The sequence below is a fragment of the Mustela nigripes genome, chromosome 3 (assembly GCF_022355385.1).
Source record: "Mustela nigripes isolate SB6536 chromosome 3, MUSNIG.SB6536, whole genome shotgun sequence".
NCBI classification, from domain to species: Eukaryota; Metazoa; Chordata; class Mammalia; order Carnivora; family Mustelidae; genus Mustela; species Mustela nigripes.
Genome location: NC_081559.1, coordinates 77,481,560 through 77,493,921, shown reverse-complemented (window position 1 = coordinate 77,493,921; position 12,362 = coordinate 77,481,560). Strand labels below are relative to the sequence as shown.

At 36.9% G+C, this 12,362-nt stretch overlaps 1 non-coding gene across 1 annotated transcript; it reads left to right on the top strand.

Annotated features, from left to right (window-relative positions):
• Positions 1-11,277: 11,277 nt before the first annotated feature.
• On the top strand, positions 11,278-11,382 carry LOC132014701 (U6 spliceosomal RNA). The gene has a single exon (XR_009403355.1). It is a non-coding gene; the product is annotated as a U6 spliceosomal RNA (small nuclear RNA).
• Positions 11,383-12,362: the final 980 nt, after the last annotated feature.

The window sequence follows — 12,362 nt, the reverse complement described above, 5'->3', positions numbered from 1 at the left end:
CTAGTTAAAAAACATTAAAAAAGAAAAGGGTAAAAGTTTAAAAAAAATTAGCAGCAGAAGAAAGAAAAATTAAATTAACTGCAAGACTAATGAATCATGGGGAGAAAGCCATGAGTTCAGTGCTTTGCTTTCTCCTCCTCTGGAATTCCGCTGCTCTCCTTAGTATTGAACCTGCACTCTTTGGTAGGTGAACTTGGTCCTGGCTGGATTTCTTGTTGATCTTCTGGGGGAGGGGCCTTTTGTAGTGATTTTCAAGTGTCTTTACGCCAGGCGGACTTGCACCACCCTTACCAGGGGCCAGGCTGAGTAATCCGCTGGGGTTTGCTTTCGGGAGCTTTTGTTCCCTGAGCGCTTTCCATAGAGTTCCGGAGGACGGGAATACAAATGGCGGCCTCCTGGTCTCCGGCCCAGAGGAGCCGAGAGCTCAGGCCCCCACTCCTCAGTGCACCCTCAGAGAATAGCACCCAATAACCTTGTCTCCCTGGCCTCCTGCCGTGCTCCGAGCTCACCCAGGCTGAGACCTGTTCAAGGCAACCCCGAGCTGAGAGCTCACTCCTCGGCTCTGTCTCTGTAGCCAGTTTCCCTGTTCTAATACCTGCAAGCTCTGGGACACTCAGACACCCCTGATCCCACCACCCTGCAGGTCCTGGGGCCACGCTGACCCCACATGGGCTTCATCCCGGTTTAGCCTCTGGAGCGATGTCCCTCAGTGGAACAGACTTTTTTTTTTTAAGATTTTTTTATTTGTTTGACAGAGATCACAGGTAGGCAGAGAGAGAGAGAGAGAGGAGGAAGCAGGTTCCCCTCTGAGCAGAAAGCCCAATGTGGGGCTCCATCCCAGGACCCTGGGACCATGACCTGAGCCAAAGGCAGAGGCTTTAACCCACTGAGCCACCCAGGCACCCCCAGAACAGACTTTTAAAAGTCCTGATTTTGTGCTCCATTGCTCTGCCACTTGCAGGAAGCCGGCCCTTCCCACGGCAGTCTATCTTCCCATCACTTTGGATTCACTTCTCCGCCAGTCCTACCTTTCAGAAAGTGGTTGATTTTCTGTAAATCCTGTTGGATTTGTAAGTGTTTGCAATGTTTCGATAAGCTATCTAGCTGATCTCCTGCTACCTGATGTAGCCTCAGCCTGCTACTTCTCTGCCATCTTGACTCCTCCCTGACTAGGTTCTGTTTTAATGTGTATTTGAAATTCTAGTATCAATGTGTAGTTGTATTCATGATAAATCTCCAAAACTTCATCATAAATCCAAATATTAAATCTGAAGATAAAGAGAGAATACATTCATAGAAATTAAATATTTCAATTAATTATATTTCAATTAAATTGAAATATTTATGAAAATTCTACTCAACATACAAGAAAGTGTTTCTTTAAAGAAGTATTCCAGCTAATCAATGCCAAAGGAATAATAACATTAAAATATCACCATTTTGCGACCCAAATGGAATCATTGATTCAAGCACATTGATTCAAGTTTGATGGTGAACTTTTCAATGGAAGGCATCAGGCTGTCACTACCAGAAATCGCTGATGAAGCTTTTTCAAAAAAAAATTTTAATTATTTATTTGAGAGAGAGCTTTAGTTGGGGAGGAGGGGCAGAGGGAGAGAGAAAAGCAGACTCCCCACTGAGCAGGGAGCCTGAAGCAGGGCTGGATCCCAGGACCCTGAAATCATGACATGAGCCAAAGGCAGAGGCTTAACCCACTGAATCACCCAGACACCCCCATCTCAGTTTTTATAACAAGTGGGGCAATCTAATGTTATGCGTCTGCAGGTGATGCAATAGGGAACATAAAGGACCATCCAGGGAATAGTCTGGCCATAAAAGTTGAATGTGAATCAAATCAAACTGCTAGCACTAACTTTCATTTACAGGCACTATGTGGAAAAGAGGAACAATTATAAAATTGAAAGAAAGCAAATATTTGAATCCAGAACATGGGAAACCTGCAGGGCACTTGCCTCCAGTCAATGGCATGGGCAGAAAGCTAATGAGGAGATGACTTTATATGAAAAGGCACTTAAGGAGACGACCACCAAATGCATAAACTTGTTTGAATCTTTATTCTTTTAAAAAAAAAAAAGTGTAAAGAGATTTTTTTAAAATGAAGAAATATAATTATGAACTGTTTATTAGATGATACCAAAGAATTATTTTCAATGTTTATTATGAGAATGGCACTGTGAGAATATAGCTTCTTTTTTCTTTTAAAAGCAAATTGATGCTATGTGTAGAACATACTTAAACTAAATCTGCAAAGTAGGGAGGGAGGAGGGTAGTTGAAGCAAATGTGTCAAAATGCCAATAATATTAATGAAGGGTATAGTGAGTGTCTCAAACTATTTTTCCTATTTTTTCCTTATTTAAAAATTTCCTTTTGAGAGAGAGTGTGCATGACAGAGAAGAGGCAGTAATGGTTAAAGGGCAGAGGGAGAGAATCCCAAGCAGACTCTACATTCCGCACAGAGCCCCACATTGGGCTTAATCTCACAACTTTGAGATCATGGTCTGAGCCTAAATCAAGAGTCACCCAGGAACCCCTCATATTTGAAAGCTTTTATAATAATTTTTAATACTCATTAATCAGAGCTTCATTAAGTAATTTGTTTGAAAATGTTTTTCTTAGGACAAATAATATTGCCAAAGCAATTTTAAAAATATGTGGCTATTTAAAATGTGGTAATAGGTACAAACTGTCCTACATCCACACATTTATATATGGCACATTTCATTAATGGTAACTCTACCTTTTTTTTACTGGTTTATTTTAACATAATTTCATTTTTGGTATTCCAGCATTTCAATTTTACTTTTTGTATTTGAAACTAATTGTGTTTCTTAAAAACAAAACTTTGTGTCTTTCATTAATTCTGCTAAATTCTCAGTCATCATACCTTCAAATATTTTCTCTAACTCATCACTTTTGCTCTCCTTCTGGATATGCAGTTAAATGTATGTTGAATATTATCTTCAATGTCTGCTACTTTCACCTTCTTATTTTCCATTTTCTTGTTCTTTTGTAATTATTTGGTTTATTTACATAAATCTGTCTTCCAATTTGCTAATTTTCTCTCCAGCTATTGTTTAACTTACTCTCCAAATTGTAAATTTAGTGACTATATATTTATATCTCTAAGAATCCTATTTTTAAGTTTTACCTCTTCCTTCATAAATATCTTATTTTCCAATAACTTCCATTTTCATATCTTTTAAATTATTACAAACATATTTGTTTTATAAGTTTTTATAAATTTTTGCACTATTATCTCAAGTTTTTAGATAAATCTTGTTTGTTGAGTCGGTCTGACTTCCTCATTTTCTTGTGTGCATGTGTGTGTGTTCCTGTGTGTTCAGTCATTTAGTAATATATATTGGGTACCTCTATGCCAGACACAGTTCTACCTGCTGGGCAGTAGAAGTGAAAAAGAGACAATAATAGTGAACAATAGATAATAATTTCTGCCCTATATACCTTTCTTTCTAATCTTGTTCTTAAGCAAGACTCTCCCTCCTTATCTCAACCCCAAGAAAATATGGTGCATGATGGGTCATTGAAATATTTTTCCCGAGCAGTTTTATTTTCCTTCAGTCAGGTGCCCAACATGTTATGGCTTTGGACACATTTTTATATAATTTCTTTTTTTAGAAATTCTTAAGCCATCAGGATACTATAACTTAATTCTAAATCCATTTGAAGGATAGACCAAAGTTTAAATGTCTCACAAGAACTTTTTCTCCCACCCCAAAAAAAGAGATAATTTTCCTTTTCATCTCATCAGCTTCTACCCTAATGGGTGGATGTTTTCAGTCCTTTCTCTTAAAGCATAGTCAGGGCTCCAGGCTCCAAATCTCCATCTCAAGACCCCAAGGCCTATTCTCAGTAGGTGATCAATTCCAAGTCTCTATACCTCTTCTAGGCTGTCACATAGTCCCTCTTTGTACCTATCTGATGCTCATGTACTTATTTGCTTAAGCACCTAAGGATTTCCCTTATACTTTTTTTTTTTTTAAGATTTTATTCATTTATTTTTCAGAAAGAGAGACAGCAGGGGGAGCTGCAGGCAGTGGGAATAGCAGGCTCCCCACTGAGCAAGTAGTCCAAGGTGGGACTCAATCCCAGGACTCTGGGATCATGACCTGAGCCGAAGGCCAATGCTTAACCAATTGAGCATCCAGGTGTCCCCCCTTATACTCTTTTAAGTTCATCCATGCAGATAATAAAATAACATTTTGTGACATTTTTTCCAGCATTTCTAGCAGGAAAATTTCTACCAACTTTCTGGAAGTAGAAATAGCAATACCAACTTTTAATGAATTTCTAAGCTGGTCTGACTATCATAAAGTTGGTATGTCTTCATATGAAACCAAGAACAATTCTTTTGCTTTTAACTCTGTATGCATGTTGAATTGTTTTACTAGTTATAAAGTCAAATTTTCATCTTATAATGACAATTCACAAGTGAAAGAATTTCACAGAGTAAGTGCAAAAAGTTACTCTTTCCAGATTTGTTTGCCCACACATAGGAGAGTAATACAGCAAACTATGGGGCAAGTCTCTCAAGGCTCCAGTTTTGGGTTAGTTCTTAGAAAGTAAACTTTTTACTATATGAAACTAAAATGACATTATGTTTTGTCAAAAGATAATTTAACCCACTGAGCCACCCAGGTGCCCCTCAAAAGATAATTTTAAAGATAACTTTTCAACAATTAAGGAATGAAGGTAACATCCTAAGCTGTAAAAAACATGGTGTCAGACAACACTATGTTCAAATGCTGACTCCACCATTTACTAATGGTATGACCTTGGGCAAATTAAGTAACCATATTGAACTTCAGTTTTCTCTGGTGTAAAATGGAGTTAATAATTACTTCAAAGGGCTATTGAAAAAATTAGATGAGATTTACTCTAGAAAGCATGTAACAAACACCCAGTTGGTCTTAACTCAAAGTCAAATCCCTCCTCCCATTTTTCCCTTTTCTTGTAGAAGACAGGCAATAGAGTCCTGATTTTTTTTTTTAAACCCGAAAGAAGATGTTCATATTCTATAAAACTCTTTTTTAAAAAAAGGATTTTATTTATTTATTTGATAGAGTACACAAGCAGGGGGAGCAGCTCACACAGGGAGAGGGAGAAGCAGGCTCCCCACTGAGAGGAGAATCTGCCACAGGGCTGGATCCCAGGACCCCCTGAGCTGAGGGCAGAGGAGACACTTGACCGACTGAGCCACGCAGGTACCCCTCTATAAATCTCTTAATATTACACAATGACAGTTCAAGTGTCTTTAAGGAAATAACAATAAAAATAATTTTATTCTTAGAATGTAAGCCTGTATCATGTCAAGCGTTCAATAAACATCTGTGGCTTTTTTTTTTAAAGATTTTATTTATTTATTTGACAGAGATCACAAGTAGGCAAAGAGGCAGGCAGAGAGAGAGGGCAGGGAAGCAAGCTCCCTGCTAGCAGAGAGCCTGATGCGGGGCTCAATCCCAGGACCTTGGGATAATGACCTGAGCTGAAGGCAGAGGCTTTAACCCACTGAGCCACCCAGGCACCCTATCTGTGGCCTTTTTACTTGTTTGGATAACAGTCTCTTATACTTTATTATAAATAATTTACTATGTATAAGTTTAAGTATTTTAGTCAAACAAAATCCTTTCTCTAGTATAAAACTGTACTAGAATTAATGATACAATAATTTTTAACAGTTATTATTGAATAAGCTTGAAATTTTAAAAAAACTAATTCTGAAAAATTATGACCACTAATACAGGAAATCTTAGAGACTTTACATAGGATTAATCAGCCAGTTAATATTGTTTTCTGAACATAACAATATAATGACAATTAAGGAAAGAATGTAGAAACGAAACATAATTCAGCCAACATAAATCACCAAAGCCTAGGTTGAAAACATTTTTTCCTGGTAATAGATGTGTTTTAATCTAAAGCTACTCATTAAAGCCAAAGTATTTTGTACCCTTATTTAGTTAGTTAACTCATGTAGGCACAGCCCAAATACTTAAAATCTAAGCTCTTACATTTTAAAATGCCCCCAAATAAAACGTAATGTCAGAAATAAATCAGCTGAAATTATTTAAAGACATATTTTTAGACTCTTAAAATGGAGGGTTACCTGAGGAGAGGAGGGTGGTGGGATGGGTTAAATGGGTGATGGGGACTAAAAAATGCACTTGTGATGGGCCCAGGATGTTGTATGGAAGTGCTGAGTCACTACTTTATACACCTGAAATGAATATTACACTGTATGTCAACTAACTGGAATTTAAATAAAAACTTTAAAAAAAGAGATGGAAAAAAAAAAAAACCTGAAGATACATTTTTGAAACTTAAACCTAAGAAATGTATTTATGATACAGGGTGTTCACAATTTAATTGTAATACTCACTAATGTCCTTCATAGCGCTATGTAAAATAAATTCAATAAACAAAATGCCTGTTAAAGTAGATAACGTAAGTTTCTAGAAGTCAAAAAATCAATATTTATCAAAGTCTTATTTTGTACAAGGCAGTGGGATACAATCATTGATTAAAATAATTTTTTATAAAATTAATGACGTCCTACATTTGAGACCAAAAAAAAAAAAATTGCTATTCAGCATTCTATGACCGGGAAGCCAGTGTATATCTTATTAGTCGTTAACTTTTAACTTTCTTCCTCAGTCAAGTAAGTAACTGAGTGAGATTTTCTCTTTGTCTTCCTCTCTTTAAGGATTAGAGAGAATTCTCTAAGAATTAGAGAGTGCAAATAAACGACCACAACAAAAGACCACTACTCCTGACTAATAAAACTTTCTTTCTGTGCATATAAGAAGAGTTACATATGGAGAAGCAAGCACATTTCATATTCACCCACAATAAAAAGTTCTTCAAAGTTAGGTAGCACCCCAAAATCCAGCTCAGCAAACAAAATTTACAGAGACATATTTGTATATATTAGAAGCACTAAACAGGATTCTTTAAATGCAATATTAAAAATATGGCTGAGGGGTGCCAGACTGTCTCAGTCAGTAGAGGGTGCAACTCGATCTTAGAGTTATAAGTTTGAGACCCATGTCGGGTGTAGAAATTACTTAAAAAAATAAAATCTTTTAAAAAAATAAAAGAAAATATGGCCTAAAATTTTTAGAAAGGAAAACTACATACATTAACACATATCATCATAGCTATATTTATAAATAGTTACATATACAAATATATGTAGTTTTATGGTATCTAAGTTGTCCTGGTGTCGTTTTTAGAAATAGATGTTAAGAAATAAGTGAGTTGAGAAATAGCAAAAGATTCTTCTAAAGCATTTTGGTCTTATATCAAAGAGTTCTTGAGAGAGAAAATAGCTTCCAGACAAAACTCATTCCTGATTAAACCCATAGAAAATAAGGATTTAGGATGAACCATTTAAAATGTGGAGAATAACAGGAGAATCTCAGCCATCTGAATTGCTTCATAAATGCTAGGGGATTGGAGTAAGAACAATGTAAATTTAGCAAAGGTGGGGACGTTCCTAACTTGTTCTCTTGTCTGAGTTCATGAGAAGTAGCAGATAGAAAAATGGAATAGGAAATTTGATAGCTTTATGGTGAAAGAATTCAACTCAGATTAAAATGTTAGGCAGAAACAACAACAAAATTGTCAAGACTTCTCATTTACAGTGATGACTTCTCAAACTGCAGGGTCTTCTAGTCATTATGTGTCCCAATCAAAGTGTTATTTTTCAAGTACACGGATTCCTTGCTTAATGATTTTCATTAGTGCTTGAAAACCCTGCAGTTAAGTAAAGAGCTTTTAAATGAAAAAAACAAAAACAAAAACAAAAACAAAACGTTGTTTCCATTAAGTTTAATAAGAAAATTGTGATGTGTTTGATCTCAACACAAAATACTCAAATCATTCTCACAGCTAGAAAAATATATCAATTGAATGAAAACATGTTTATGTAAGTAATAAACAGCAATTTGAAAGTAAACACAGCTTTTTTATAAAATCCACTGTTATTATACTTGACTTTTTCCTTATTTCTGAAACAGTTTTCTTCACCAATCTTTCAGATTTGGGGGCTCATAACTATTTTGCACTTAAAAATAAAATCATATCCTTGAAAAATACCCTTGGGGCAAAATATAAGCTAAGTAAAGGAGGACACAACAGACGAAGATTCACAGGTCAATACTAAAACTTTATCTCTCTCTCTAGAGTACGTGCAAAAGGAAGTTTGGAACACATTACCTAAAATACAGGACATTAGCATGTTGAATATTTTAAACTGAAGGAATTTGAGAAAAAGCACATGTAGGAAGTTCTTTCTGACCTTCCTTTTTCCTGTGAAGCAGGTCAAGAAACTCTCATGGGAGAGATGCCCTTGATATTTCCCAGAGAAAAGCATCACCCTTATTTCCAAAGATGGAGGATATGAAGGTGAATCCAAACAGAATTATGTTTCCCCCAGTTTTCTAGTCTTTGCTCATACCCTTTGTCCTATCATATTTCTCCACAGTTTTCCACTCTTCATCAAGCCTAATAAAAACACTCAGATTCAACCATTTCTTCCAGTCTTCATTTCCTTATGAAGATGCTTGTGTCACATAAAACTCATATTAAATAAACTGCTATGTTTTTCTCTTGTTAATTTGTCTTTTATCAATCTAATTTATAGGGTCCCTGCCAGAGAACCTGGGAAGGGAAAGAGAAAAAATATTTTTCCTTTCCCTACACACACAAAACAAAATGATTTGGATTCATTTGTACATGGCAGGCAATTCAAATGTGTTCCATATGAAAACCTCTGAATAGAAATTGTTATGTCAAGTAAATTGTCAAATATGTCTTTGCCTGAAATCATAATGTTGTACTGTCATTTTTACAGTGTGTTTATTTAGTGTATTTTTTAGTGAACAAGTTACATAAGGAAAAAAAAAGAAGGAGAAGAAGAATCATTGTCCAAAATGGTACCACTTTTCCAGAGTCATCACAGTGAAAATTTCCTTCACTGAACAGTCATTAGGGGGGAAAATCTGAGTAGAATTACAAATGGAAAACAGATCATTCATTCAACAAGAATTTTGTAACTGTTTACACAAAGCAAAATGGACCACTCATATAACCTAACCCTTAGAATGATGTAACAACCTTGTTTGCTCTTGCTGAGATTTTGCTGGAAGAAATCATCCAGGTTAAAATCATTTAACCTCAATGTAGCTTTCCTTTAGCAAAATTCTGCCAAACAAAAGATACAGCATTTCGTTACCATTTAGCCTCATTTCTTAAGGCAGAGTAAGTGTGGCTAGCATTGTCAACCACACAATACCTAGAATGAAAAACTATTACTGCTTCTAGATCTTAGTCAAAACAGCTGTCTTCTTCTTTGTCAATTTGAATACTTTTATTTTTTTTGTTGTCTGATTACTATTGCTAGCACTTCCAGAACTATTTTGAGTAACAGTGGCAAGAGTGGACATTCTTGTCTTGTTCCTGATCTCAAAGGGAAGGCTGTCAGTTTTTCCCCATTGAAGATGATATTCATGGGTTTTTCATAGATTGATTTTACAAAGTTGAGGAATGTTCCCTCTATCCCTATACTTTGAATCGTTTTAATCAGGAAAAAGAAAAACAAAACTGGAGGCATCAAATTCCTGATTTCAAGCTTTACTACAAAGTTGTGATCACCAAGACAGACACATAGACAAGTGGAACAGGGTGGAGAGCCTGGATATGGACCCTCAACTCTATGGTCAAATAATCTTTGACAAAGCAAGAAAAAATATACACTGGAAAAAAGACAGTCTCTTCAATAATTGGTGCTAGGAAAATTGGACAGCTATGTGTAGAAGAATGAAACTTGACCATTCCCTTACACCATACACAAATATAAACTCAAAATGGATAAAAGACCTCAATGTGAGACAGGAATCTATCAAAATCCTAGAGGAAAACATAGGCAGTAACCTCTTCAACATTGGCCACAGCAACTTCTTTCAAGATCTATCTCCAAAGGCAAAGCAAACAAAAGCAAAAATGAACTTTTGGGACTTCATCAAGATCAAGAGCTTCTGCACAGCAAAGGAAATATTCAACAAAACAAAGAGGCAACCCACGGAATGGGAGAAGATACTTGTAAATGACACTACAGACAAAGGGCTGATATCCAAGATCTATAAAGAACTCCTCAAACTCAACATACACAAAACAGACAATCATATCAAGAAATGGGCAGAAGACATGAACAGACACTTCTCAAATGAAGACATACAAATGGCTATCAGACACATGAAAAAATTTCACCATCACTAGCCATCAGGGAGATCAAATTAAAACCACATTGAGATATCAACTTACACCAGTTAGAATGCCCAAAATTAGCAAGACAGGAAACAACATGTGTTGGAGGGGATGTGGAGAAAAGGGAACCCTCTTACACTGTTGGTGGGAATGCAAGTTGATGCAGCCTCTTTGAAGAACAGTGTGGAGATTCCTCAAGAAATTAAAAATAGAACTTCCCTATGACCCTGCGACTGCACTCCTGGGTATTTACCCCAAAGATACAGATGGAGTGAAAATAAGGGCCACCTGTACCCCAATGTTTATAAAAGCAATGGCCATGGTCGCCAAACTGTGGAAAGAACCAAGATGTCCTTCAACGGATGAATGGATAAGGAAGATATGGTCCATATACACTATGGAGTATTATGCCTCCATTAGAAAGGATGAATACCCAACTTTTGTAGCAATATGGATGGGACTAGAGGAGATTATGCTAAGTGAAATAAGTCAAGCAGAGAGAATCAATTATCATATGGTTTCACTTATTAGTGGAGCATAACAAATAGCATGGTGGACATGGGGAGTTACGAGAAGGGAGTTGGGGGAAATTGGAAGGGGAGGTGAACCATGAGAGACTATGGACTCTGAAAAACAATCTGAGGGGTTTTAAGTGGTGCGGGGGTGGGAGGTTGGGGGTACCAGCTGGTGGGTATTAGAGAAGGCACGGATTACATGGAGCACTGGGTGTGGTACAAAAACAATGAATACTGTTATGCTGAAAATAAATTAAAAATAAATTTAAAAAAAACACACACATTGAGATACCACCTTACACCAGTTAGAATGGCCAAAATCAACAAGATGAAAAACAACATGTGTTGGAGAGGATGTGAAGAAAGGGGAACCCTCTTACATTGTTGGTGGGAATACAAATTGGTGCAGTCACTTTGGAAAACAGTGTGGAGATTTCTTAAGAAATTAATAATATAGTGCTCGCTTCGGCAGCACATATACTAAAAATTGGAACGATACAGAGATTAGCATGGCCCCTGCGCAAGGATGACACGCAAATTCATGAAGCGTTCCATATTTTTTGGAAAGAACCAAGATGCCCTTCAATGGATGAATGGATAAGGAAGATGTGGTCCCTATACACTATGGAGTATTATGCCTCCATTAGAAACGATGAATACCCAACTTTTGTAGCAACATGGATGGGACTGGAAGAGACTATGCTGAGTGAAATAAGTCAAGCAGAGAGAGTCAATTATCATATGGTTTCACTTATTTGTGGAGCATAACAAATAGCATGGAGGACATGGGGAGTTAGAGAGGAGAAGGGAGTTGGGGGAAATTGGAAGGGGAGGTGAATCATGAGAGACTATGGACTCTGAAAAACAATCTGAGGGGTTTGAAGTGGCGTGGGGGTGGGAGGTTGGGGTACCAGGTGGTGGGTATTATAGAGGGCACAGATTCCATGGAGTACTGGATGTGGTGAAAAAATAATGAATACTTTTATGCTGAATATAAATAAATTAATTAAAAAAAGAATAACTTTCATGGAAATTGAAAAAAAATTAATAATAGAGCTACCCTGTGACCCTGCAATTGCACTACTGGGTATTTACCCCAAAGATACAGATGTAGTGAGAAGAAAACCCATCTGTACCTCAATGTTCATAGTAGCAATGCCCACAGTCGCCAAACTGTGGAAAGAACCAAGATGCTCTCCAACAGACAAATGGATAAAGAAGATATGGTCCATATATACAATGGAGTATTATGCCTCTATCAGAAAGGATGAATACCCAACTTTTGTATCAACATGGACAGGACTGGAAGAGATTAGGCTGAGTGAAATAAGTCAAGCAGAGAGAGTCAATTATCATATGGTTTCACTTACCTGTGGAGCATAAGGAATAACATGGAGGACATTAGGAGATGGAGAGGAGAAGTAAGTTGTGGGAAACTGAAGGGGGAGACCAACCATGAGAGACTGTGGACTCTGAGAAACAAAGCTGAGGGTTTTGGTGGGGAGGAGTGTGGGGGGTTCGGTAAGTCTGGTGGTGGGTAT